Source organism: Erpetoichthys calabaricus, chromosome 18 (genome assembly GCF_900747795.2).
Source record: "Erpetoichthys calabaricus chromosome 18, fErpCal1.3, whole genome shotgun sequence".
NCBI lineage: Eukaryota > Metazoa > Chordata > Cladistia > Polypteriformes > Polypteridae > Erpetoichthys > Erpetoichthys calabaricus.
In genome coordinates this window covers 71525039-71552682 of record NC_041411.2, presented here as the reverse complement: position 1 = coordinate 71552682, position 27644 = coordinate 71525039, and positions in this window count along the sequence as shown.

The following is a 27644-nucleotide window of genomic DNA, read 5'->3' as shown; positions in this document are numbered from 1 at the left end:
GCAAGAAACGTGAACAGAAGAGGAGAAGCACTTCCGGGTCACGGACTATATAAAGGACTGCTGGAGACCCAGCAAGCAAGCCAGAGTTGGGAGGTAGTGGACAGAGCTTGCTGGGAGGAGTGGAGGAGAGATTTGTGTTGATTATTGTGCTGATTATTGTTGCATTGCCTGTGAATGGTGGCGGAGGTGCTTTTGGGCACTACAAACCTGAAGAGAAGAATTTTAAACCTTCTTGTTTATATTTACCCTGGGTTCAGTGTGTCTGTCTGTTGGGTTGAAAGGGGCAATAGCGACCCCTAGCATCTTACAATATATATATATACTAGCAAAATACGCCGCTTCGCAGCGGAGAAGTAGTGTGTTAAAGAGGTTATGTAAACATATATATTCATATACATATATACATATATACACATATCTACATATACATATATATACATATATATATATACCAATGTTACCTCTAAGGAGTAGCATATAGTGAGCAAAAAACATTGTTTATGAGAGACATTTTGTTTAAGCCAAAAATTTATGAGCACCAACTCCGACGGTCGGAGTGAGCGATCGTGCGATAAGTACAAGCGACGCCGTCGGAATGAGCGATTGTGCAGGAAGTATGAGCGACGCTCTGAATTCGTGTGAGCGATTGCTCACACGCTCAGCTTAGAGGGAACATTGATACATACATATACACATCCACATATATATATATATATATATACACACACATAACATATATATATACACATACATATACACACATACATAAACACACATATATACATATACACATACATACATAGTGCGTTATAACACGGGCTGTGATTGTTACATGGGAGGGAGACGACAAATCACAGCTTCCCGCTTTCTAATCGGGCCTGTGATTGGTGCTTTGACGGATGCCCAGATCCCACAGTATGTCCCCTTAGGAGAGGCGTTAGGCAAGTGTAATTGAATAGCGGTGCTGCAAGTTTAGCTTTACACCTGTTTTTAAGGCTTATTGACTGAAAGGGGCTTTCATGAAAAAACTTAGGGCTTTGCTACAGGATACACCATCCACAAGTTAAGGAAGTAAAAATAAAGGTATATATTTCTGTTTTATTTAAACCTTTTAAGTTTGTATGCGGGCGGCATGGTGGCGCAGTGAAAGGTGCCAGTTAGGAGACCCGGGTTCGCTTCCCTGCGTGGAGTTTGCATGTTCTCCCTGTGTCTGTCTGGGTTTCCTCCGGGTACTCCGGTTTCCTCCCACAGTCCAAAGACATGCAGGTTAGGTGCATTGGCGATTCTAAATTGTCCGTGGTGTGTGGGTGTGTGTGGGTGTGTGCGCCCTGCGGTGGGCTGGCACCTTGCCCGGGGTTTGTTTCCTGCCTTGTGCACTGTGTTGACAGGGATTGGCTCCTGTATTTAGGATATAGTGGGTTGGATAATGGATGGATGGACATTTGTATGCATAGCCCTATTTGCCCGTTTTCGTTTTTTTTCTTTCTTCAGTAATATTTCAGCAAACCCGGAGCTTGTCAGTTCAAATCCTGGTACTGACACCACTGTGTGACCCTAAGGAAGTCACTTCACCTGCCTGCGCTGCAAAAAACAAAAGTAATGTAACAAATTGTACCTCAGATGTTGCAAGTTGCTGGAATAAAGGCATAAGTCAAATAGATAAATATGTATTATACACATAGGAACTATTCATTTATTTTCAGTTAAGTCATCTGCAGCAAACCTTTATAAATGAGGGTTTCTCCTTTTTAGATAGTGCAAACTGTTTCTTCTTCATTGAGGTTTTCTCTTGGAGAGCTTTTTTCATTTCATTGAAAATTAAAGCAGCAGCTGACAAAATATGTAGCTTTCTTATTAATTTTTCAACATTTTGTAAAATAACTTTATAAAGTAACATAAAAGGTTTAAATACTGGTTATCCTTTTACACTAAAATATTATTAAAAAGATACAAAAAAAGTAAAATGCATATGTTGTTTTTCTTTAAGGAGATTAAATATTACTGAAGAAAGAAAAAAAAAAAACTAAAACAGCCAAATGGGGCTATGCATACGAACTTAAAAGGTTTAAATAAAACAGAAATATATACCTTTATTTTTACTTCCTTAACTTGTGGAGGGTGTATCCTGTAGCAAAGCCCTAACATTTTTCGTGAAAGCCCGTTTCAGTCAATAAGTCTTAAAAACAGGTGTAAAGATATTGACAATAAGCTACGCAATCCCACCAAGACATGCAATCGTTTAAATCAAGGCGCGAGTCAAAAAACACCATCCCATAATATTAGTTAACGATTAACACATTTCTATATGTATTGTAAGCATACAATACAACTGATAATATGTTGCGCTTAGTTATCTAGTGTACCGACATTTTTGCGCGTTTAACGGCTGAAATCTAACGTGGTTTGTACCCTTCAGAATGAAAACAGTTTACATTTACCTTTTTAATAAAAGGCGAGCTTTTAAGCCTGAGAAATCACCCCGTAAATGCACACGTTTAATTGCACATGTGTTAATATGTATGCTTACACAGTAAAAAGACACTCAACAATTAACGTCATTTACCTTCGTTCCCGCACAAGGCAGGAAACAAACCCCAGGCAGGGCGCACACACACCCACACACCAAGCACACACTAGGGACGATTTAGGATCACCAATGCACCTAACCTACAGGTCTTTGGACTGTGGGAGGAAACCCACGCAAACACGGGGAGAACATGCAAACTCCATGCATGGATCTGGGAAGTGAACCCGGGTCTCCTAACTGCGAGGCAGCAGGACTACCACTACCCACTATGCCTACTCTTTTTATTTTTATTTTATTTTATTGTAGAATCAACTCTTGACGGTGTGCAGCAGGGCGGCCGTGGGGCACATGCACATGGGTGCCGTTCTCATTCATCCCACCTTCGCCATCACTTCCCCTAATTCTTCATATCTTAAATCATTCTTGAGGCAGATTGAAGACTGAAGTGCCAACTTAAGTGAAAAATTAAGGAAGACGTACTAAGTGATTGCAACACAAACACGGACTTAATCAGTTCTAACGTGAAAAGATGCCAATGGAAGAAGAGAAGAAGCGGGCCGCTAGGGTGGAGAATAGAAGATCTGCTCAGGAAGCAGCAAGCGCATCAACCTCTGAGTAAACGAATGGTAAATGTACAGAGAAAGAGGAGGAAAACTATGAGTCAACTATCGTTACTGGTAAAAATATTGTCTTGCGGTTTACTTCTCAAATACCCATCCCCATATCTGAGCATATGAGAGAGTCGAGGGGAGACCACTCCCAAATTTTTTTCTTTTATCTCTGCGTTTGCTGGCTACTCATAAATGCTCTCGTCTTTCCTTACCATGCTGATAAATGACTGCCAAGAAATCGAATCCTTCGAACCATGAAGTGTGCGTTTGTAGAACTTTAAGACAAACTTGCATCCTTGAGGGAACCGCACCCTGAAGCACATCCTTGTATCATTAGAGTGCAGACCCTCATTGGCAATTTACTTTGTGAACTCCAGGTACGTTTACCGTTAGCTATTTACAATGACAGATGGGCTATAAAGAATTAATAAACTATAATCAAATGAATCTGTGACGCAGCACATCATATTAACGGTCTTGAAGGATGAGGAGAGCGCACGTCTCAGAGGACTTTTCCCTGCTGATCCTTAAGTGTTACTTTGCCCTTCTTACACATTGAAGTATTATACTCGCTTTAGTGATAAGCCACCTGCGGTTTATTATTATGAAAATGAAAATCATTTTCTTAAATGACAATAACAAACATTTTCCCACACAGACCCAGGCTGAAAAAGCTAAAAGGTCTCTTTTGGAATTCAAAACAGATCCTGACTCAAAGCTATCAGTTGCAAGTTGGCATGAAAGGTTGGTATTCTCTAAGGGAGTCAGTCTCGTCCAGCACTCTAATAAAAAAACTGTCTGTCCTTTTCATTAACATTAACCAGTACCATCTGACTGGACAGCAGGCGACGGCATCTGAACCTTTTTAGCCTAAAGGTTAATGCAGTTTTCATATGAGAAGGAGCCATGAATGATCTTCTTGTAAGATAAACTTGCTGTAGGTCTAAGTTTTCATTAGAGAGCTTCAAAAGTGTGTCAGCAACTGGAGGCCATTTTATCCGAGAAGAGGAATGAAGCAGTTAGTGTGTCTCTGCTGATGTGTGATCAGCCTTATGGTACGATTGAGTTATTTACATGATCTCTTTATGTTTACTTCCTCTTACTTGCTGGCTGTTGGCTAAAGATGTGCTTTGCCTTTTCTTAAAACGTGTCAATAAAAGCTTCCTCATTCTTACAGATTTTCCACAACCATGACTATTGCAGCCATACCACATGCACTTTAGAACACATCATCCACCTGAAGCTACCCATGTTCAGGCCCGCCCAGTACTTGGAGGGGAGTCCAACTAGCTGGAAGAGGTGCTGGTGTGACAAGCTGGGGGCGCTTACCCTGTGGTCTGAATGTGGGTCCCAGTGCATCAGTGCAGTGATGGGGACAATGTGCTGTAGATATGGCACACAAATGCTTGTGATGCACCATCTGTTGGAATGTCAAATGAAACACATTTTATTACTACATGCAATACAAAATACTTTCCAATAGAAGGTGAACTGCACATGTTATGACTGAGGTCTATTAGTTGGATTTCAATCTGTCTTTGAAGGGTAGCACACAGGACCGTCTTAATGTGAATTGTGAATTTCCCCTTGGGATTAATAAAGTATCTATCTATCTATCTATCTATCTAATGTATGGACACAATGGACACTGGCTGGGGTCTCTCGGAGCTTAGGGGCCCACAATGTTTCTGATGCCTGTGTATGATTCTGTACAGGGGTCTCAGCACAGTTCTACTACACCACCGAGCTCCTGATTCTCTGTGGTGCATCACAAACATTTGTAGTCGTAAAATGCATTGCATTTGTCATTCCAACAGACGGCATATCACAAACATCAACACTGCTTTTATGAATGCCACACCAAATGGTCTATAATACAGACATATGCATTGCATTTGTCATTCTAACAGATGGCACATCACAAACATTAACACTGCTTTTATGAATCCCACACCAAATGGTCTATAATACAGACATATGCATTGCATTTGTAATTCCAATAGATGGCACATCACAAACATTAACACTTCCTTTTATGAATTACACACCAAATGGTCTATAATACACACATATACATTGAATTTGTCATTCCAACAGATGGCGCATCACAAACATTAACACTGCTTTTATGAATCCCATAACAAATGGCCTATAATAGAGACATATGCATTGCATTTGTCATTCCAACAGATGGCGCATCATAAACATTAACACTGCTTTTACAAATCCCATACCAAATGACATAAAACAGTGACATATGCATTGCATTTGCCAACTCTGACATATGGTGCCTTACAAACATTTGTAGTAATGTATTTTATTACTACAAATGTTTGTGATGCACCATCTGTTGGAATGGAAAATGCAATGCATTTTATTACTACATGGAATACAAAATACTTTCCAATAGATGGTAAATTGCACATGTTAACACTGAGGTCTATGTTGACTAGTTGGATTTCAATCCGTCTTTGAAAGGTAGCACAATGGGCACTGGCCTGGGGACCTAGGTGCTTAGGGGCCCAGGATGTTTCTGATGCCTGTGTATGTTTCTGTTTTGTTTTTAACACTACTTTGCCTGGGGGCCTATGATTCTGTCAAGACAGCCTTACATTTGGCTAATGCCTTTTTCTAAGGTGACTAACGACATTTTAGTAAACCAATTTCTTTTGTTTTTGTGAATTGACTTGCTCCTGGTCATAGAGGGTTAGTAGTGGGATTTGGACTGCAAACCCTGACTACACCACTCTGCCTCACAATAACAGCACTTGCAGTTGAACAGGGCAGATGTAGCAGAGTGGAAATTTCATGTACTGATTTGAGGCAAAGGTGGCATCCAATGACAGTGCCACATCTGAAGTCACTGAGCTCTTCAGTACGAGCCATTCTACTGCCAATGGAGGCAACATGGCGATGTCATTAATGTTATGCACCAGTTAACAAAGGGGTCTGGCTGAAGCACCTGAAATCAATAATTTGGATGGGGTGTCCACCTACCTTTGGCCACATAGTGTATGTGCTACAGAATAAAATGGCGACAAAGCCTTTTGTTGGATTTTTAAAAAATTGTAGACAATGATGTGCGGGTTATCCTTGACAAAAGGGCCTAAAATAATGCCACTCGTGCTGGTCTGGTGACAGGGCTGTGCCATCAGTCTCTTCAGTATTGTTCTCTACTTGACACCATAGCATGAGTTTCAGAAAGTACCTTCTGCTTATTGTTGGCTGGAAAGATCCCAATTGATCACGACGCCCATTTTGTCAGCATAACATCTTTAGTGTCTTTTATTTGCTGTAACTTACATGCACATTCCTGCCTTGTGAAGGAAAGCGCCAATTGAAGCGCTTTGTTTTGGCAACTAGAAAAGTGTTATGATATTCTATTGGCAGGACACCTTTATCGCCATTTAATAAACAAAGATTTGTTTTTGGTGTGTGTGTATTGTGTTTTTATTTCTTTTGTATAAAGTCTATCCAAGTATGGAACACATTAATCAATCAAAAGCTCCAAGGAGACTATAGCAACGAGCCCAAAAATAAAATGCCTGCCAGCTTTCACAGCCTGCACACCTCAACAGATCAGCGGTGTTTTTAGAAGGACTATTTTAGATAAAAAGACAAAAAAAGACAGCTGTCTGCTAACATATAGGAGTTTGATCACAGCAAGTACAAGGCCAAGATGGTCTCATAAAAGTCAAGCCGTCAAATTTCATTTATCAATGAATGTAAACGGAGCTGTCTCACAATCTGTAGAAATATTTACAACCAAAAGGAAACGATAAACGACATCAGGCAACACACCATTTCGTTATCTTTCATTGGATTTTTAAAAAATTTTAGAATAGGCTTAATGCAGGCACACAATGTTCTTATTGAAGAGGAAAGCCAGCAGATTTTAGGAAGGAGACCCATGTAAACATCTTTATCATTAATGCAAACCGTCCCTGTAATTGAGTAACAGTAATTTTCACAACTATATGTACTGTATATATAATAAAAAATATGGAGCAGACTGGTTTCCTCCCATAGTCCAAAGACATGCAGGTTAGGTGCATTGGCGATCCTAAATTGTGTGTGCCCTGGGATGGGCCTGCACCCTGCCTTACGCCCTGTGCTGGCTGGGATTGGCTCCAGCAGACCCCAATGTGACCCTGTAATTAGGATATGACGGGTTGGAAAATGGATGGATGGATATGGAGCAGAAACTACAGCATTGGAGTCTCAACATGCCATTCGTGTTTTTAATCATTTCAGATTTGACTCTCTACATTTACAGCCATTTTCATGCTCATTTGGGCAGATTTGAGAGATAACATATATGTTTTTATAGCAAGACATTCATTTGCCTTTTTAGAGATTTTAAAGGCTGATGGAAATTCACTTTAAATGTATCGAATCTGTGAGAGAGTTAGCATACTTTACACGTCTTGGGGAAGCAAACAGTTCACATTAAGTTATTTCTCCGTGTCGAACCTTGAATAAGCCTTTTGGGGATGCCAGCATCTCAACTGGGGTGTTGGCATCTTCTTCTAGTCTCCTGGTTGAGGCAGGAAATGCCCTGCAATTGTCAGTACAGGTGCCGTATTCCAGGGATGCTGCCATCTACAGTCTCAGGGAAGCAAACAGTTCACATTAAGTTATTTCTCTGTGTCGATCCTTGACTAAGCCCTTTACGGAAACACCAGCATCTCCATTGACGTGATTCTATTGGTACCATACTCCAGGGATGCTGCCATCTAGTGTCTTGTGGAAGCAAGCAGTTCACATAAGTTATTTCCCCATGTCAATCCTTGAATAAGCCTTTTGGGGATGCCAGCATCTCCATTGAAGTGTTGGAACCTACTACCAATCTCCTGCTGGCGGCAGGGAATGCTCCGCAGTTGTGTGTCTGGGCGCCATATTCCAGGGACGCTGCCATCTACAGTCTCAGGGAAGCAAACAGTTCACATTAAGTTATTTCTCCGTGTCGTTCCTTGACTAAGCCCTTTACGGACGCCAGCATCTCCACTGACGTGTCCCTATTGGTACCATACTCCAGGGATGCTGCCATCTAGTGTCTTGTGGAAGCAAGCAGTTCACATAAGTTATTTTCCCATGTCGAACCTTGAATAAGCCTTTTGGGGATGCCAGCATCTCAACTGGGGTGTTGGCACCTTCTACTAGTCTCCTGGTTGAGGCAGGAAATGCCCTGCGGTTGTCAGTACAGGTGCCGTATTCCAGGGACGCTGCCATCTACAGTCTCAGGGAAGCAAACAGTTCACATTAAGTTATTTCCCCATGTCGATCCTTGAATAAGCCTTTTGGAGATGCTAGCATCTCCGTTGAGGTGTTGATACCTTCTACCAGTCTCCTGGTTGAGGCAGGAAATGCCCTGCGGTTGTCCGTACAGGTGCCGTATTCCAGGGATGCTGCCATCTAGTGTCTTGGGATAGCAAACAGTTCACATAACGTATTTCTCTATGTCGATCATCAACTAAGGTGTTGGCACTTTCTACCAATCTCCTGGAAGAGGCAGAGAGCATCCAAAACTTCTTCTCTGTCCGATTACTGGTTTGGCTTGCCAGCTGGGTAAGGAGTAGTGAACCATCCTAGACCCGGACGTCAGCCCATGTTTGCCATCCTTTAACAAAAATATGAAATAAAGAGGGTGGCACGGTGGCACAGTGGTAGCGCTGCTGCCTCGCAGTTAGGAGACCTGGGTTTGCTTCCCGGGTCCTCCCTGCCTGGAATTTGCATGTTCTCCCCGTGTCTGCGTGGGTTTCCTCCCACAGTCCAAAGACATGCTGGTTAGGTGCATTGGCGATTCTAAATTGGCCCTAGTGTGTGCTTGGTGTGTATGTGTGCCCTGCGGTGGGTTGGCGCCCTGCCCGGGATTGGTTCCCTGCCTTGCACCCTGTGTTGGCTGGGATTGGCTCCAGCAGACCCCCGTGACCCTTGTTCGGATTCAACGGAAATGGATGGACGGATGGATGAAATAAAGAAAAACTCTTTGATGAAGTCACAGTTAAAAAATCAGCTCACCAAGTCTCCAAACACACCAGAAGGTTCATTTTCTTATGGAAATGGTTTGTTTTCATATAATAGCTTCATCTTGAGAAATGAAGAAGACTGGCTGTAGAAGACACAGATGATTGACGGCTCTTTTTAAAATGAAACTGCTTCTTGGAGTCAGCATTCATTTTCGCAGACACTCTGTGAACAATTCGTTATTCTTAGGAGACCACATTTTGTTGGTTAACAATGACACATAAACTTGAATGAAGTCTTTCTTTGAGTCCTTTGAAATGTATTCTCCAGTTACAGTTTAAAGTAACACATTACAATTTGGACTTCTATACATTTATCTTCCTGTATGGGTGCATCATGTTCCTCTCATAAAAGCATGGCTCCGATCCAATGTGAACTTCCCGTATTAGAATTTCTCCTTTTCACAAACGTTGCGTCTTGGGGATCAAACTGACTGTGTAGAGCAATTACAGTAAATGCAGATAATAGCTGATATTTCTTCACTTGCTTCTTTGTAAGCAGTCATTCAAAAAGGAAAGTAACAATTTTCATTCACGAATCCTCAATAGCATTTGAATGATCGTATTACAATGTTCTGTGGGAATGACTGTTGAGTTTTTATTCTGTAAAATTTCACATATGAAAATGACAAAAGCATATTCCACCAGGCTGGCGCTCCTTGCACAGATTCATAAAACAGTCGTTTATTTCATTATGTTTGTGTGCGTCGTGAAGCCCTCTCTGAGACCCTGCCGAGAAGCTCCTCACAGCTCTAAACTGGACAAAGCATTTGGTGTAAGTGGATGGATGGACGGGTGATGTTTGCATTGTCTTCGATTGCAGTGTCTAAATCAAATCTGTCTGTTTATTTTCATGCTTAAACTTATTTTGAAGTGTTAAAATATTTTTGTGTATTCCTCCCATGCCATCTTGGATTCTGTGGTTACCACCATTTTGTGGTTATTTTGTGTGAGGTTGCTACTTGGGCACAATAAGAGGATAACCATAGGCACATGACACGTGCAACATCACAGATCAATCTGTATAAAGGTCAATTTTGGGTTGTCCGAAATTGTGGATTCAAACGAAAAACAAATGACGCATGTGAGAAGTATTTGGTTAGTGCGACACTAAGGTTCTGTTCTCTGACGTCTGTGCCGACTTCATTGAGAGTGAATGAAGCAAATGGTCAAAGAGAGAAACGTGAAACGCCGTGGAAATGAAAATGCTCCGATGGTCGCTAAGGCTCACCCGACTTGACCACTTCATGAATGGGGACGTCCGACGGATGATGGGCGAGGCAAGGCTTAGATGGTATGGCCATGTCCTCCACAGTGCCAACGACTCAGTAGCACAAACTGTGCTCCGTCTCAACCCATATGTGGTTGGCGACCATGAGGCCGACCAAAGCACCAGTGGAAGGATCAAAATTAAGGATGATATGAAGCACGCCAACCTAGACCCTAAGGACACTCTTGACCGTAGCAAGTGGAAACGTGCGTACCGGACAGTAGATCCTGTGCCGATACGGGATAGCTGCTAGGGCGAAGAAGAAGAAACAAAGAGAGAAATGACAACACCAGTAATGGTGACTCGAAAATCAAAGTCTAATTTCAGAGCAAAAATCCGTCCCAACAAATTCTCAAAGTAAAGCACGTAGTTTGCAAATAACTAATCTGATCTCAAACAAATGTGAGACCTTGTGAGGTGAAATCTATGTGGTCGCTCTGTTCATGTCACCGTCACAAAAGTCCTGTGCATTGTGGGAAGGATTCCAATGACAAACAGGAAATGCACAAACCTCAACCTAGAATTTTTCATTAAACAAAAAGAAAATGGCATCAAAAAAGACTTCAAAATAAAAGAGTAAACGAACAAAAAATAAAAAGTCAATGAACCTCTGGATCAGAAAAACCCGAGAAAACAGAGATGAATTACTTTCATATCTTCTGGAGAGCCAGAGAAAAATTAAAATGCAAACAGAAATGATAACAACTGTGAGTTTTTAGTTTAGTCGCGAGGTTATTCTGACTTCTGGTTACGACTTGTACCTGCCTTAACATCTTTATTCTGGTCCTTACTTCATCTAATTGTGTGGTCTGCCATTACTCCCTCCTTTGGCAGAACATTATCTTTATGTCGTGACCATATCGCTCTTTCCGAAGCTGATCAACAAGGTAAAGAAGAACAGAGTGCCACAGATTTCTGTCTTTGTGCCCACTACCCTCAACCATAACCTATCGTCTATGGGAAAGGAGCGAAATGCTTTAGATTTCAACAGTTTTTCAACGGATCTCGGTTTAGGGTCCCCTGATACCGAAGACATCGATATCTCGATGATGACTGTGTGTCAGTGTGTCAAAGTTTCTTGAGGATGGTCGAGAGCTAAAACAGCTGGACGGAAAAATACCAAACTCGAAACCTAAGCCTGTTATGAGATGACGATGTGCTGATTAGTTTTTGAGTGAAATCGTGCAAAAGATGTCCAGATGGAGTATTGCCACGACTGCTGAAGGTCTGTGCATCGGAGCTGGGGAGTCCTCTACAGTGCATCTTCAACCTGAGCCTGGAACAGGGGAGAGTCCCGAGGCTTTGGAAAACATCTTGCATCACCCCAGTCCCAAAGGTATCACGTCCTAGTGAGCTGAATGACTTCCGGCCTGTTGCTCTAACATCACATGTGATGAAGACCATGGAGAGGCTGCTGCTTCACCACCTGAGGCCACAGGTTCAACACGCCCTCGACCCTCTGCATTTCGCATATCTGGAGAAGGTGGGAGTGGAGGATGCCATCATCTATATGCTACACCGATCCCTCTCTCACTTGGACAGAGGCAGTGGCGCTGTAAGAATTATGTTTCTAGACTTCTCTAGCGCCTTCAACACCATCCAACCTCTGCTCCTTAGGGACAAGCTGACAGAGATGGGAGTAGATTCATACCTGGTGGCATGGATCGTGGACTATCTTAAAGACAGACCTCAGTATGTGCGTCTTGGGAACTGCACGTCTGACATTGTGGTCAGCAACACAGGAGCACCACAGGGGACTGTACTTTCTCCGGTCCTGTTCAGCCTATATACATCAGACTTCCAATACAACTCGGAGTCCTGCCACATGCAAAAGTTCGCTGATGACACTGCTATCGTGGGCTGCATCAGGAGTGGGCAGGAGGAGGAGTATAGGGACCTAATCAAGGACTTTGTTAAATGGTGCGACTCAAACCACCTACACCTGAACACCGGCAAAACCAAGGAGCTGGTGGTGGATTTTAGGAGGCCCAGACCCCTCATGGACCCCGTGATCATCAGAGGTGACTGTGTGCAGATGGTGCAGACCTATAAATACCTGGGAGTGCAGCTGGATGATAAATTAGACTGGACTGCCAATACTGATGCTCTGTGTAAGAAAGGACAGGGCCGACTATACTTCCTTAGAAGGTTGGCGTCCTTCAACATCTGCAATAAGATGCTGCAGATGTTCCATCAGACGGTTGTGGCGAGTGCCCTCTTCTATGCAGTGGTGTGTTGGGGAGGCAGCATAAAGAAGAGGGACACCGCACGCCTGGACAAACTGGTAAGGAAGGCAGGCTTTATTGTTGGCATGGAGCTGGACAGTTTGACATCTGTGGCAGAGCAACGGGCCCTCAGCAGGCTCCTATCAATTATGAAAAATCCACTGCATCCACTAAACAGTGTCATCTCCAGACAGAAGAGCAGCTTCAGCGACAGACTGCTGTCACCGTCCTGCTCTACTGACAGACTGAGGAAATCATTCCTCCCCCAAACTATGCGATTCTTCAATTCCACCCGAGGGGGTAAGCGTTAACATTATATAAAGTTATTGTCTGTTTTTTTTACCTGCATTATTATCAATCTTTAATTTAATATTGTTTTTTGTATCAGTAAGGTGCTGCTGGAGTATGTGAATTTCCCCTTGGGATTAATAAAGTGTCTATCTATCTATCTATCTATCTATCTATCTATCTATCTATCTATCTATCTATCTATCTATCTATCTATCTATCTATCTATCTATCTATCTATCTATCTATCTATCTAAAAGACAGAGACACTCTACGAGAACCCTCAAATACCATAATTCTGCAAAAAATTATGAATTGTTCTCGTCAATTTCTATCGTAATAACCTATTTTGTGATCAGAATGATCAGCATCAGAGCAGTAAATAATTACTGAAATGTTACAGAATAGTTCAGGTAACTTGGTTCCTAAAAGTCTACTGACGCTCACGTCTAAATTGTTTTAAAAGGATAGGTGGAGGAATTTTTGTCGTGAATAAAATCTTGACCTTGAGCATAAAGCAAACACCTATCACATACTTGTTAATGTTCTATATTTATGTTACTAATTTTGTAATTTCACTTCCAGTTTTGAACACATGAGGGTGTAAATGTAATTTTAATGGCGTTTCATTTCAGTTTGACTTAGTTAGAAACAGCTATCTTGTAGAATCATTGGGGATGACTCGGAATTGTCCTTAAGAAAAACATTTTATTGAATTTCTCTATTATTATAAGCCAAATGGGATGTTATTTCAGTGTCATTTTCTGAGAATAGTGCATCATTTCTTTTGCATGGAAGGAGCAACAGCACACACTAAACGTCCCGACACTGTCAGACGACTCAAACATTTTCTCCCACACCAACAGAATATCTCTTCTATGAAAGACGAGACTTACATGTGGAAAGCAAAACATGGCAGTAACAGTATCCTGCGATTTCTTTCACTGAACGATGGAAAGCCTGTGGGGTGAGGAGGTGGAGGGGCAGCTTGATAGGTTATCAGGTTCCCTGTTTGACATAACCTTTCATACAAACTCAAAACGAACAGAGCTCATCGAGTTTCCATATGAGGCTTTCCTCTGAAATTCTTCAAGTTGCCTTGTATGGCTTACCTTTGACTTCAACGCAGGCATGGAGTTGTGTTTTGATGACTGGAAAGCAGTAAACGTGGCTACCAGCCGCTGCATCCCTAAAGAATTTAGAAACTGTTTCTCAATAAATACAAGAGATTGAAGTTCATTAACAGCTAACTCGTTGGAATGGTTTACAATCTGAAGGTCTCGGTGGAAGGAAGGCTGGGTGGGCATGTTGTGTCTGCGTGAAGACTTTGATCAGACATCTTAAAAGTATTAGAACTTTGTATTTAAAGCTGTCTATAAAGAATTCTTTGCTGAAAAATCATTTATGCCTCTTAGCTGGGTGAAGCAAATACAACTGTCCTTATTAGTGTTTTTGAACTTTTCCTCTGATATTGACGATAGTTTCTTTAGGCAAGATGAATTACAATAATTAAGATTTCTTTCATTTTATTAATGTTTTCTGTTTGTCTAAGAACCCTACTCTCCAAAACATGCAGGTAAGGACTGATCGCTGCACTTATTGTACTTCCCAAATCTACCGTCTCTCCATAGATCCCTTCTACCCCTTTCTGTCCTCGGGTTCTTTTTACAGATGTTGCAGCTTTCTGCTAATTGTCTTTCAGCTGTCTTTTACACAAACGTCTCTTTCCTTTCCAAAGTTTCTCTTTTACTGGACCTCGCACATCCAACATTGAATATTAGCATGACACCAATACATGTTATACTGAAAAGATCTCACTACGCCAGGCCTTTTAATGACCTCTTGGGCACAGCCATTGGCGGAGAGAATGTTAACCGCGTCGAGAGGTTTACTTACCCTGGCAGTGACATTCATGTCTCTGGTGACTCTTCCTATGAAGTCAGTAGACGGACTGTGAGAGCATGGGGGATTATAAGGTCGCTGGAAAGGGGTGTGTGGTGCTCCCGATACCTTTACAAAAGGACGACGGTCCAAGTCTTTAGAGTCCTGCTGCTTCCTGTTTTGCAATATGGTTACGAGACATGGTTGCTATCCAGTGACCTGAGATGAAGACTTCAAAGAATCCTTGGGTACTGCTGGTCTGACTTTGTGTCGAATTTGTGGTTCCTCATGGAGTCCTAAATAAGGCACATTACCTGCATTGTGAGGGAGCATCAGTTATGACACTATGGCCATGTGGCACGATTACCCGAGGATGATACGGTTCACAGGATTGTTGAGAACCCAAGCAGCTGGACCAGGCCAAGGGGACACCCATGTAGCAGCTGGCTGCGGCAGATAGACAGTCATTTCCTTAGGGTGGGACTGGACTGGGGGGTTGCCAACTGGGAACCTGATCTGTTTTGTCGTGTGGTGAGTGCGGCAACACACTGTACCAGTATATACTCCCCAACCTGACCTGATGCCACAGAAATTTACAGATGGAGCACAGGCAGGTGGAACAACTTGCATGGGGACCAGAGGTGGAAATTAATGAAGTAAAACAAATTTGGTACTGTAATTAAATACGTCTGGTAATAAGAACATAAGTTATTTGACAAATGAGAGGAGACCATTCAGTCCATTGTGCTTGAACAGCTAAGCTATACTTTACTTGACTTATTTTCCCCATAATACTTTTTACTTTTACTCAATACATTAAAAAAAATATATGTATACTTTCTACTCACTGAATTTGAAACAAGTACTAGCTGTGCTACCTGCCTAGACAGGTTGAGATCTAAATAATCAATGTAGACCTCAGTGATAACGTTTGCAGTGCACCATGTGTTGGAGTGGACTTTGTAATGCATGTCGGTCCAGTTACTATGTCTCTTTCATTCCCAAAGATGGAGCACCACAAACAATTTTAGTAATAAAATGTATTGAATTTGTCATTTCAACAGATGGCGCTTCATACACATATCCTCTTTAATAAAATCCCTGTGTGCGTCCAGGTGTCCGTGTGTGTGTGTCTTCTGGTGAAGTGCGCATGCGCGGGGCACGGTGCGATGCACGATATTAGTGTCAGAGAAAGTTACAGGCGTTTTACGGAAATACAAACCAGTATTACTGCGAGAGGAAATTAAAGGTACACAATACAGTGACGCATATTACAGCCACATACAAGCCAGTATTACTGTCAGAGGAGATTAAAGGCATATTACCGACGCGCACGCCTGTATTACCGCCAGAGAAAATTAAAGGTATATTACGGACGTACAAGCCAGCGGACGTACAAGACAGTATTACTGTCACAGAAAATTAAAGACACACAATACACGGCGGCAGCCCACGAAGAACGGTCAGCTCAGCAAGTAAACATCAACAAAAGAAAGGCTGAAAGACAAAGAAAAATACGACCAACAAAAAGAACGAGGTCAAAGTTCCTTGCCATTTAATATAGACTGTTCCTACTAATGTTTATGCACTACTGTTCTAGCGCCCGTTATTGAAACGGGCTTAATGACTAGTTTAGTAATAACATGCACTATTACAAATGTTTGTGATGCACCATCTGTTGGGATGACAAATGCAATGTATATGTCTCTGTTACATGCCATTTGGAATGGCATTCGTAACAGCAGTGTCAGTGTTTGTGATGATCCATCTGTTGGAATGACAGAGGCGTAGCCGCCAGACAGACACGCAAATAAACACAGATACTGATCCTATCATTAAGGAGAATTGTGACACTATTTACTTTTTTTTAATTTACTTTACACAAGTAGATGGCAAATGCCAACAAGTTTACGTGCAAGAGGATGTGCTAACAGTAGGCAAGTAGACAAATTTGATATTGTTCTGTTTAGCGCACTGGCAGATAAGCTTTTCTAGCACAACCAGAAGATGCATGTAGGCAAACAAAAAGGGATCAACAACAAAAGGAAATGGAAACCAAAACGAAAGGCAAGATTGGAGGTTGCAAGAACAAGCAAGCTGTTGAAACCAAAAGTAACACGAGAAGTTTACTTATTTATTTATTTATTATTATTTATCCGCCCACATAGTAGTGAAACAGGACAGTGAGGGGGGTCCCGCCCGGCTCTGCCCTCCTGACGTCACGCTTCCCCCTCCCCTCAGCCAGCAGCCTCTCTCTCAGATTAACGCAAATATATCACTCCTGCAAGCAAACTATGAGTCTTAGCGTGATGAGAGAAGTCGCAAAATCAGCCGGAATGTTCAGGAAAATTATAGGAAAAAGCCCGATCTAAATCCGGTAAGAAGTTCTCTAGCTACACGCCCCGAGGCCCCGCCCCCCTCCCCTCAGCCCACTGAGTGTCTCTTTGATTTTTGTCAATAAATCGTTACAGCAAACAAACTATGATACATAGTGGGATGAGAGAAGTCGCAAAACCAATGTTCAGGAAAATTATAGGAAAAAGTCCGATCTAAATCTGTTAAGAAGTTCTCTCATTCACCAGCTAAGCCAGCATTTCTCAACCTTTAAGTATTTGCAACCCGAGTTTTCATAACAGTTTTAATCGCGCCCCATTAACGTTTTTTTGAAAGGAGCCCACTAATACCAATTTATTCTTTTTAAATTAATGATATATCATAGATGCATATTTTATTATACCTACTTAACTTTTATCGACATTTATCTAACTCTATATTTATTTTTCTAGTATCAGAATGTAGTTTAAGTTAATTTATTTTGGTTTCAATAGATATATTTTTCACATTTTCGATTCTTTTTTTCTTTTTTTCACATCTTCGCGCCCCCCTTTTTGTTACTTCATGCCCCCCTAGGGGGCCCACCCCACAGTTTAAGAACCACTGAGCTAAGCAGAGGTAAGGTACGCCACAAGGCTGGTGCATGAGTGGGGACCTCCCCGTCCCCGCTTGCCTTGGCCTGCTGCGTGTCGTTCGGATTCACAACAAATAAACCGGTACTGCAACCGAACTCTGATACTTAGCGCAATGAGAGAAGTTGCAAAATCAACTGGAACGTTCAAGCAAATTATTGTAAAAAACCCGATTTAACTCCGTTAAATAGTTCTCTCGTTTGCTAGCTAAGCAGAGGTAAGGTATGATATAAGGCAGGAGCGTAAGGGGGAGGACCCTGCCCTCCTCCGCTCGGCCCACTGAGTGTCTCTCAGATTTGCGCAAATAAATCGGTACTGCAAGCAGACTCTGATGCTTAGCGCGATGAGAGAAGTCGCAAAATCAACCAGAATGTTCAAGCAAATTATAGAAAAAAACCCGATCTAAATCCGTTAACTAGTTCTCTCGTTTGCTAGCTAAGCGGAGGTAAGGTATGATCTGAGGCACGAGCGTGAGTGGGGAGGACCCTGCCCTCCTCCGCTCGGCCCACTGAGTGTCTCTCGGATTTGCGCAAATAAATCGGTACCGCAAGCGGACTCTGATGTTTAGCGCGATGAGAGAAGTCGTAAAATCAACCGGAACGTTCAAGCAAATTATAGAAAAAACCCAATCTAAAACCATTAAGTGGTTTTCTCGTGAAAAGTGGACAGACATTACAGACAGACAAACAAACATTGGATTTTATATATAGAGAGAGATTTACGTAGGTATTTATTTATCTATTTATTTTTTGCAAAAGGTTTTTTTTATGGTTTTTGGTGTCTGCAGATCAGAGAAGGAAATGACATCTCAGCCTTCCTTTAATCCCGTTGGCAAAGAGAAACGCGGGGAAGCAAACCGAATGACAAGATAACAAAATGGTAGAGACTGAGGATCTAAAATGGGGATTCAGACATTGCAAAACAAAACACAACACCTGAATCATCATGAAATACAAAAAAATAATAAAACGAACTGAACCCTTCCACCTCAATAACCCAACTTATCAGGACAGGTTTGCATGTTTCCCTATTTTACTTACTCGTGAGGATGACTTGTGTTCTGTTCTGTGTATTGTATCGCATTGACCCCCTTTCTTTGCACGCCCAACCTACCTGGCTATGGGTCTCTCTTTGAACTGCCTTTCCCGAGGTTTCTTCCATTTCTTCCCTACAAGGTTTTTTTTTGGGAGTTTTTCCTTGTCTTCTTAGAGAGTCAAGGCTGGGGGTCTGTCAAAAGGCAGGGCCTGTTAAAGCCCATTGTGGCACTCCATGTGTGATTTTGGACTATACACAAATAAATTGCATTGTATTGTATTGTGTGGGTGGCACGGTGGCGCAGTGGTAGCGCTGCTGCCTCGCAGTTAGGAGACCTGGGTTCGCTTCCCGGGTCCTCCCTGCGTGGAGTTTGTATGTTCTCCCCGTGTCTGCGTGGGTTTCCTCCTGGTGCTCCGGTTTCCTCCCACAGTCCAAAGACATGCAGGTTAGGTGGATTGGCGATTCTAAATTGGCCCTAGTGTGTGCTCGGTGTGTGGGTGTGTTTGTGTGTGTCCTGCGGTGGGTTGGCACCCTGCCCAGGATTGGTTCCTGCCTTGTGCCCTGTGTTGGCTGGGATTGGCTCCAGCAGATCCCCGGGACCCTGTGTTCGCATTCAGCGGGTTGGAAAATGGATGGATGGATGGATGTATTGTGTTCCTATATGATGATGCAAACTCACTCTCTTCCAACAATGAGAAAAGCCAGGAAAGAAATGGAAGCAGCGGTGTACAGCAGAGCCCAGCCATGATTTTTCATCTCAACGATGTTTGCTTTAGGTTGACTGGTAACTGGGTAACGGCCTGATATGAGAGGGAGTTCCAACCGGGGTGAGGCCTTCCCTTTTGTCTGATTCTGTCAGGACTGTCCAGCCTTCCATGACTCTGAAATGTGCCCGTTTTAAATGGATGGCAGGATGGTTTCAGAAAATGAATGGAATGAATGCTAGGCTCCTGAAAATCCAGGAATTTCACATTTCATGTCCCCTCTTGTTTTCGTGATTTTTCTTTATTTTTTTTTCCCCCCAACTCCATTTCAATCTCCTATATCGTAAAGGTCAGGGACACTTGAGATTATGTTTCGAGTTTTCATGTTGTTTGCTATTTAGACTGTAATCAGCATGAATATGTTTGTGTTCCCCTAGCAGCCTAGGGCATTCAGAATCACTTCTTTTATTTATTTTTTGTAATGACCTTCCCCCTGCTGTTTGGGATGGTATGCCGTAGAATCGGCAGCTCTAATCATTCAGGAATGAAAGATGTTCTGTTTACAAAATCTTCCAATGAAAACCATTTTCTTTTTCTCTTCCTTTCAGTTAACCAAGTTCCTTGACTTTGAATTCTCTCTCATGCTGTTTGCCTCGTCATCTTATCTTGTGAAGGATGGCACTTTTATTCAGTCTCACTGCTCCTTTTCTTTCTCTACTACAGGGGTGTCGAACTCCGGACCTGGTGGGCCGCAGTGGCTGCAGGTTTTCATTCTAACCCTTTTCCTAATCAGTGATCAGTTTTCACTGCTAATTAACTCCTTTTCCATTCATTTTAATAGTCCTGTGTTTAAGGATTCAGTCCTCTGAATTGATTCTTTTCTTCATTAAATGACATCCAAACACAAATGAGACGTGAAACGAACCAACAGATCACCAACTACACTGGGTCTTCAAAATCCAACCAATTTCACGTCAATCACTTTCTTAACGAGAAGCCAATTCTTGCTGTTAATTAAGCCCATTATTTAATTCCATGGCCTGTTGCTGCTCTCATTCTGCCACAGCAGACATTTCCAAAACTGTTGATTTTCTGTTTTTCCTAAGAACGCCATCAAAATGTTTACAGTGCAACCGGAAAGTATTCACAGCGCATCACTTTTCCCACATTTTGTTATGTTACAGCCTTATTCCAAAATGGATTAAATTCATTTTTTTCCTCTGAATTCTACACACAACACCCCATAATGACAATGTGAAAAAAGTTTACTTGAGGTTTTTGCAAATTTATTAAAAATAAAAAAACGGAGAAATCCCATGTCCATAAGTATTCACAGCCTTTGCTCAATACTTTGTCGATGCACCTTTGGCAGCAATTACAGCCTCGAGTCTTGTTGAATATGATGCCACAAGCTTGGCACACCTATCCTTGGCCAGTTTCGCCCATTCCTCTTTGCAGCATCTCTCAAGCTCCATCAGGTTGGATGGGAAGCGTCGGTGCACAGCCATTTTAAGATCTCTCCAGAGATGTTCAATCGGATTCAAGTCTGGGCTCTGGCTGGGCCACTCAAGGACATTCACAGAGTTGTCCTGAAGCCACTCCTTTGATATCTTGGCTGTGTGCTTAGGGTCGTTGTCCTGCTGAAAGATGAACCGTCGCCCCAGTCTGAGGTCAAGAGCGCTCTGGAGCAGGTTTTCATCCAGGATGTCTCTGTACATTGCTGCAGTCATCTTTCCCTTTATCCTGACTAGTCTCCCAGTTCCTGCCACTGAAAAACATCCCCACAGCATGAAGCTGCCACCACCATGCTTCACTGTAGGGATGGTATTGGCCTGGTGATGAGCGGTGCCTGGTGTCCTCCAAACGTGACGCCTGGCATTCACACCAAAGAGTTCAATCTTTGTCTCATCAGACCAGAGAATTTTCTTTCTCATGGTCTGAGAGTCCTTCAGGTGCCTTTTGGCAAACTCCAGGTGGGCTGCCATGTGCCTTTTACCAAGGATTGGCTTCCGTCTGGCCACTCTACCATACAGGCCTGATTGGTGGATTGCTGCAGAGATGGTTGTCCTTCTGGAAGGTTCTCCTCTCTCTACAGAGGACCTCTGGAGCTCTGACAGAGTGACCATCGGGTTCTTGGTCACCTCCCTGACTAAGGCCCTTCTCCCCCGATCACTCAGTTTACATGGCTGACCAGCTCTAGGAAGAGTCCTGGTGGTTTCAAACTTCTTCCACTTACGGATAATGGAGGCCACTGTGCTCATTGGGACCTTCATAGCAGCAGAAATTTTTCTGTAACCTTCCCCAGATTTGTGCCTCAAGACAATCCTGTCTCAGAGGTCTACAGACAATTCCTTTGACTTCATGCTTGGTTTGTGCTCTGACATGAACTGTCAACTGTGGGACCTTATATAGACAGGTGTGTGCCTTTCCAAATCATGTCCAGTCAACTGAATTTACCACAGGTGGACTCCAATGAAGCTGCAGAAACATCTCAAGGATGATCAGGGGAAACAGGATGCACCTGAGCTCAATTCTGAGCTTCATGGCAAAGGTTGTGAATACTTATGTACATGTGCTTTCTCAATTTTTTTGTTTTTAATAAATTTGCAAAATCCTCCAGTAAACTTTTTTCACGTTGTCATTATGGGGTGTTGTGTGTAGAATTCTAAGGAAAAAAATGAATTTAATCCATTTTGGAATAAGGCTGTAACATAACAAAATGTGGAAAAAGTGATGCGCTGTGAATACTTTCCGGATGCACTGTAGGTGACCTGACAGATCAGCCTTACTGAGACCTTCACCTTTCTTTATTTTCAGATATTGTGTGATGGGCACAGGTGAGCTGGTCTCTTGTTGTGTGTCTCATTATTGTTTGGCTGCTAATTAAGGAAAAAGAAACAACTAAGGGGACTGAGTCATGTCAATTAAAACTAAGGCAAAAGAAGTTAATTAGCAGCCAAAACTGTTTACTAATGAAGAAGATGGTTAGAATGAAAACCTGCAGCCACTGCGGCTGTCCAGGACAGGAGTTCGACACTCATGCTCTATCCATCCATCCATCCATCCATCCATCCATTTTCCAACCCGCTGAATCTGAACACAGGGTCACAGGGGGTCTGCTGGAGCCAATCCCAGCCAACACAGGAACCAATCCTGGGCAGGGTGCCAACCCACCGCAGGACACACACAAACACCAAGCACACACTAGGACCAATTTCAGAATCGCCAATCCACCTAACCTGCATGTCTTTGGACTGTGGCAGGAAACCGGAGCGCCTGGAGGAAACCCACGCAGACACGGGGAGAACATGCAAACTCCACGCAGGGAGGACCCGGGAAGCAAACCCAGGTCCCCAGATCTCCCAGCTGGGAGCCAGCAGCGCTACCCACTGCGCCACTGTGCCGCTCACTCATGCTCTACTACGTTCAAAAGCACCGCCAGACCTGTCGTCCATTTTGTTGCTTTCTTTGGCGCCAGTGAGCAGGAAGAAGGACAGCGAGAGAGACAGAGAGGGGTTGATTGTGGCTTGCGAGGCACCATATTAGACATTTAGGACCAGTCATCTTCTTACAGAGAGCTTCGGTGGGGGGAAACTCTGCTTTTATTAAGGGTTTTAGATTTTGTTTCTATTAAAATGTGAGTTTGTCGTTATTAAAAGAAAATGCGATTCACATGTTGTGTATAGTTTATCAAGATCTGCCTTTTGATTTTCATTTTTCCAAACTGTTTCTTGGTCTCTGAATTGTTTTCTTGGGGAGGCTCAAGTCCTCTCCTTAAGAAACAGAGAGTAAGACCTCCATCGGTCGAAAGCGACTTTGGAGCGGAGTGCTCTAGTGTCTCTTGATGTTGTCATTTTTGTTGTTATTGCAGCATTGTTTGCGACCAATGAAACCAAAGCGGGAGTGGCATCCCTGTTATAGGGTTCGCGCTTGAGGGTGGTCTCAGCTCTGTCTGTGGAGCAGTGCTGCTTTCTGTGGGCTTGCTGGTCTGCCGTTGCTTTTTTGATGCTTCTCCACTTTGAATGATTGGTTACAAGGTCTTCCAAGGACACTGTGTTGATGCCCAGGGCCCTCGTGTCCTGCTTGCAGACATTTCAGCTGTGGATGGCCTGCTGTTCTCTAGCTTCACACCAGCTTGCCGTAGTGGATGTGTTTGGGGATGAGACCGTCGTCCATGCAGTAGACGTGACCAAACCAGTGCAGTCTGCGTTGCATGCTGGGTAAGCCAGCACAGAACGGAACCTCAGTGTTGGTCTCTTTGTCCTCCCAGGAGATGCCCAGGATGTAGCAGAGGGAAGGTGTTAAGTTGTTTTTCCTGCTTGGTGTATCTTTTCCAGGTCTCGCTGCCATACAGGAGTGTGCTGATTTACACAAGTGTTATAGACAGCCACCTTGGTTGTTAGGTTGGTGTTCTCCCAGATGCATGTAGTGAGGTGGGCAAGAGCTGTTGCGCCCTTCCCTATGTATTTGTTAATTTCATCATCCAGGGAGAGGTTGTCACTGATGATGGAGCCCAGATAAATGAAATGGTGAATGACGTCAAGTTCGTAGTTGTTGACGGTGATGTTTGGTGGTGTCTCAACATCCTGCCCCATTGCATTGGTCTTTTTCAGTCTTTACAGGCCTGGGCAAACTGATGTGGACCACCGAGGCTGGCACTGCCAGCTTAACCCTACACAGACAAGCGTGGGAAACAAGTTCAAGGCATGCACAGATTTTTTATTTTCTTTTTACTCGTGGGAAACGCCTTCCCCATTTCCCACAGGCACAACACAGTCCAAAGCACAGCACAAACACAATACTTTTCCTTTCCTATTTCAACTCTCCTTTCCACTCCTCCGGTCAAGCTTCGTCAGTAGTAGTGGCTGCTGGCTCCTTTTATCAGGCACCTATGAGGGCTGCAGATGCTTGATGACTCGATTCCCAGCAGCACTTTTGGGTGTGGTGGAAGAACTGCCTATAAGGGCTCAGCAGCTCCTGATGCAGCACCCCCCGGCGGTGCCTGTGGATCCCAACAGGGCTGTGCCAAACTCCAACTCCCATGAAGCCTTGCGGGAGTCCGAGGCACTGCTGCAACCCAGAAGGGGGGCTGCCATCTATCGTCCCGGGGGAGGTAACACTCTGGCTATGCTTGCTCCCCTGGTTCCCCCAGTGTGGAGGCGTCCCAGCTGGGGGTATTAATATTCTCCAAAATGAGTACAAGAACTGGATTTCATACAAAAGAGTAAAGAAATACGGAAATGATCACTGTACTTTATCAACGTACCCATTAACTGCAGTGTTTGGTTTGTATGTGAAAAGGCAGAATAGAAAAAGGGTACGACAAATTAGAGAACGCCTTATCTTGAGAGGCAGAGTAAGTAGGATTAACTGAGGCAATCTATTTAGTTTTTACCTGAACATTAAACTTGGGGTAGGCAATTTGAGAGTCACCGTCAGAAGAATGCATCTTTAAAATTTATTCATGGGATAATACTCCAGTGTATACACCACTTAGTTGAAAATAATGAATGTATTTGAGAATAAAGAGTACATTTTTGTATTTTGAATGTAGTCATTAACAAGACTTTGGAGAGACACGTTACACGAGGAACCTGGAGGCGAAGGGACTTCTGCACCTCTGGTTGGGTGTTCAATTACACCCCAGGTGTAAACGGGCTTGTGATGACAGCTTATTTGTCCCCTCAGCAAAATTAATTTGAACTCAATTTGCAAAGTAACTTGAGAACAGATGGAAATATGGTGACACAGACAAGGCTCTTATACTGAAGGGTAAAAACTAATAAGAACTAATAAAGATAAAGATCTGCTTAAAAAAGTAGCAGCATTTCCAAAGTTTTCTTGCGAATGAAGATTTGGTGTATTTGTTTAAACTTTGCTCCTTTTCATATTTGAACTAAAAAATCAAATTCATGTTCAGATTGAAATAGTTGAAGCGTTTAACACATTGGTACAATTGGGATATTGTCAAGTTAAGGGACATGCTGGTCAGGAGGAATCTACAAATCTTGTGGTTTACAGCTTGATAACAAAGTCAAATAATAGATGAAAATAAATAATTAGAGCATATGATAAAAAAATAAAATAAAATAAAATGAAAACTCCTATTTTAAAGAAAATAATGTCAATGTGCGATGTTGGCCAACGTACATACTATATGTACCACAACACGAAAACTTGCCGTCTCTGTAGTTTTAGGCCCAAACTTTAGAGATGAGGACCAAATTATGTTTGTTAGCAGCTCCAAAACATTGAATGCACATTCAAAAGTGACGTTTGTTTATAATTTGAGGTATTAAAACACATTAGACATATATCTATATTAGTGGGAAATGCTGAAAATCTTGGGACATCTGTTGTTATAATAATAATAATCCATCCATCCATCCATCCATCCATTATCCATCCCGCTGAATCTGAACACAGGGTCACGGGGGTCTGCTGGAGCCAATCCCAGCCAACATAGGGCACAAGGCAGGGTGCCAACCCACCACAGGACACACACAAACACACCCACACACCAAGCGCACACTAGGGCCAATTTAGAATCGCCAATCCACCTAACCTGCATGTCTTTGGACTGTGGAGGAAACCGGAGTGCCCGGAGGAAACCCACGCAGAAATAATAATAATAATAATAATAATTATTATTATTATTATTACAAGGGACGTTTAAAAAGTTTCTGCATTTTCATATTTTCATTGGAAACGGTGAAGGCAGGAGGAGTAGTGATTGGGCATTGAACAGTTGGTACAACGCTGGGAAAATGGCATCGCATTTGAAGGTAACTACGTAGAAAAGTGTTGTCATTTATTTTTGAAATTCTTAATAAATAAAGTTAAAAACAAGTGCGTAAACTTTTTGAACGTCCCTCATATTATTATTATTATTATTATTATTATTACTATTACAAGGGATGTTTAAAAAGTTTCCTCACTTTTGTATTTTCGTTGGAAACAGTGAAGGTGAGAGGAGTAGTAATTGGGCATTAAAAAATCGGTACAACCCTGGGAAAATTGCATCGCAAATGAAGGTAAACTATGTAGAAAAGGGATGTCATTTGTTTTTGAAATTCTTAATAAACAGAGTTAAAAACAAGTGCGTACATTTTTTGAACGTCCCTCATATTATTATTATTATTATTATTATTATGTTGGTAGGCTAATCTTACCAGAATTTGGGGGCCTTGTCACTAAAGTTTTATATGTCTTGCAGATTTTAATAAGCATTAATAAAATATGAGCACATCTTTATACACTGATGAGCCACAACATGCAAACAACTGCCCGGTGAAGTGAATAACATTGATTATGTCATCACAATGGCACCTGGGATATATCAAACAATAAGTGAACAGTCGGTTCTTGAAGGTGATGTGGTGGACACATTAGGATCTGAGTGACTTCAGTCAGAATTGTGGTGGTTAGACAACTGGGCCAGAGCATCTTCAAAATGGCAGGTCTTGTGGGTGTTCCTGGTATGTAACGGTTAGTAACTACCAAAACCGGTCCAAGGAAGGACAACCGGTGAACTGGCAGAGGAAGAAGGTGGCCTATTTTGATGAATCACATTTTCTTTTAGATCATAAGGATGTCCAGATTTGTGATTATTGTTTACCTGGGGAAGAGATGACAGCATGATGCACTATGGGAAGAAAGCATGCTGATGGAGGCAATGTGAAGCTCCAGTCAATTTTCTGCTGAAAAATCTTGGGACCTGCTATTCACGTGGATGTGACTTTAACATGTACCACCCACCTAAAGATTGTTGGAGACCACGTACACTTCTTCATGGCCAACAGTATTCCCTGATGGCATTGGCCTCTTTCAGCAAGATAATTCACCCTGCAACACAGCAAAAATTGTTCAGGAATGGTTGACAAAGAGTTCAAGATCTTGGCTTGGCTTCCAAATTCCCCAGATATTAATCCAATTGAGCATCTGTGGGACATGCCAGAAAAACAAGTCTGATCCGTGGAAACCCAACCTTGCAACATACAGGACTTAAAGGATGCCAAATACCACAGGACACCTTCAGTGGTCTTGTGGAGTCCATGCTTTGATGGGTCAGAACTTTTTTGCTGGCACAAGGAGGGCCAACAGAATATGAG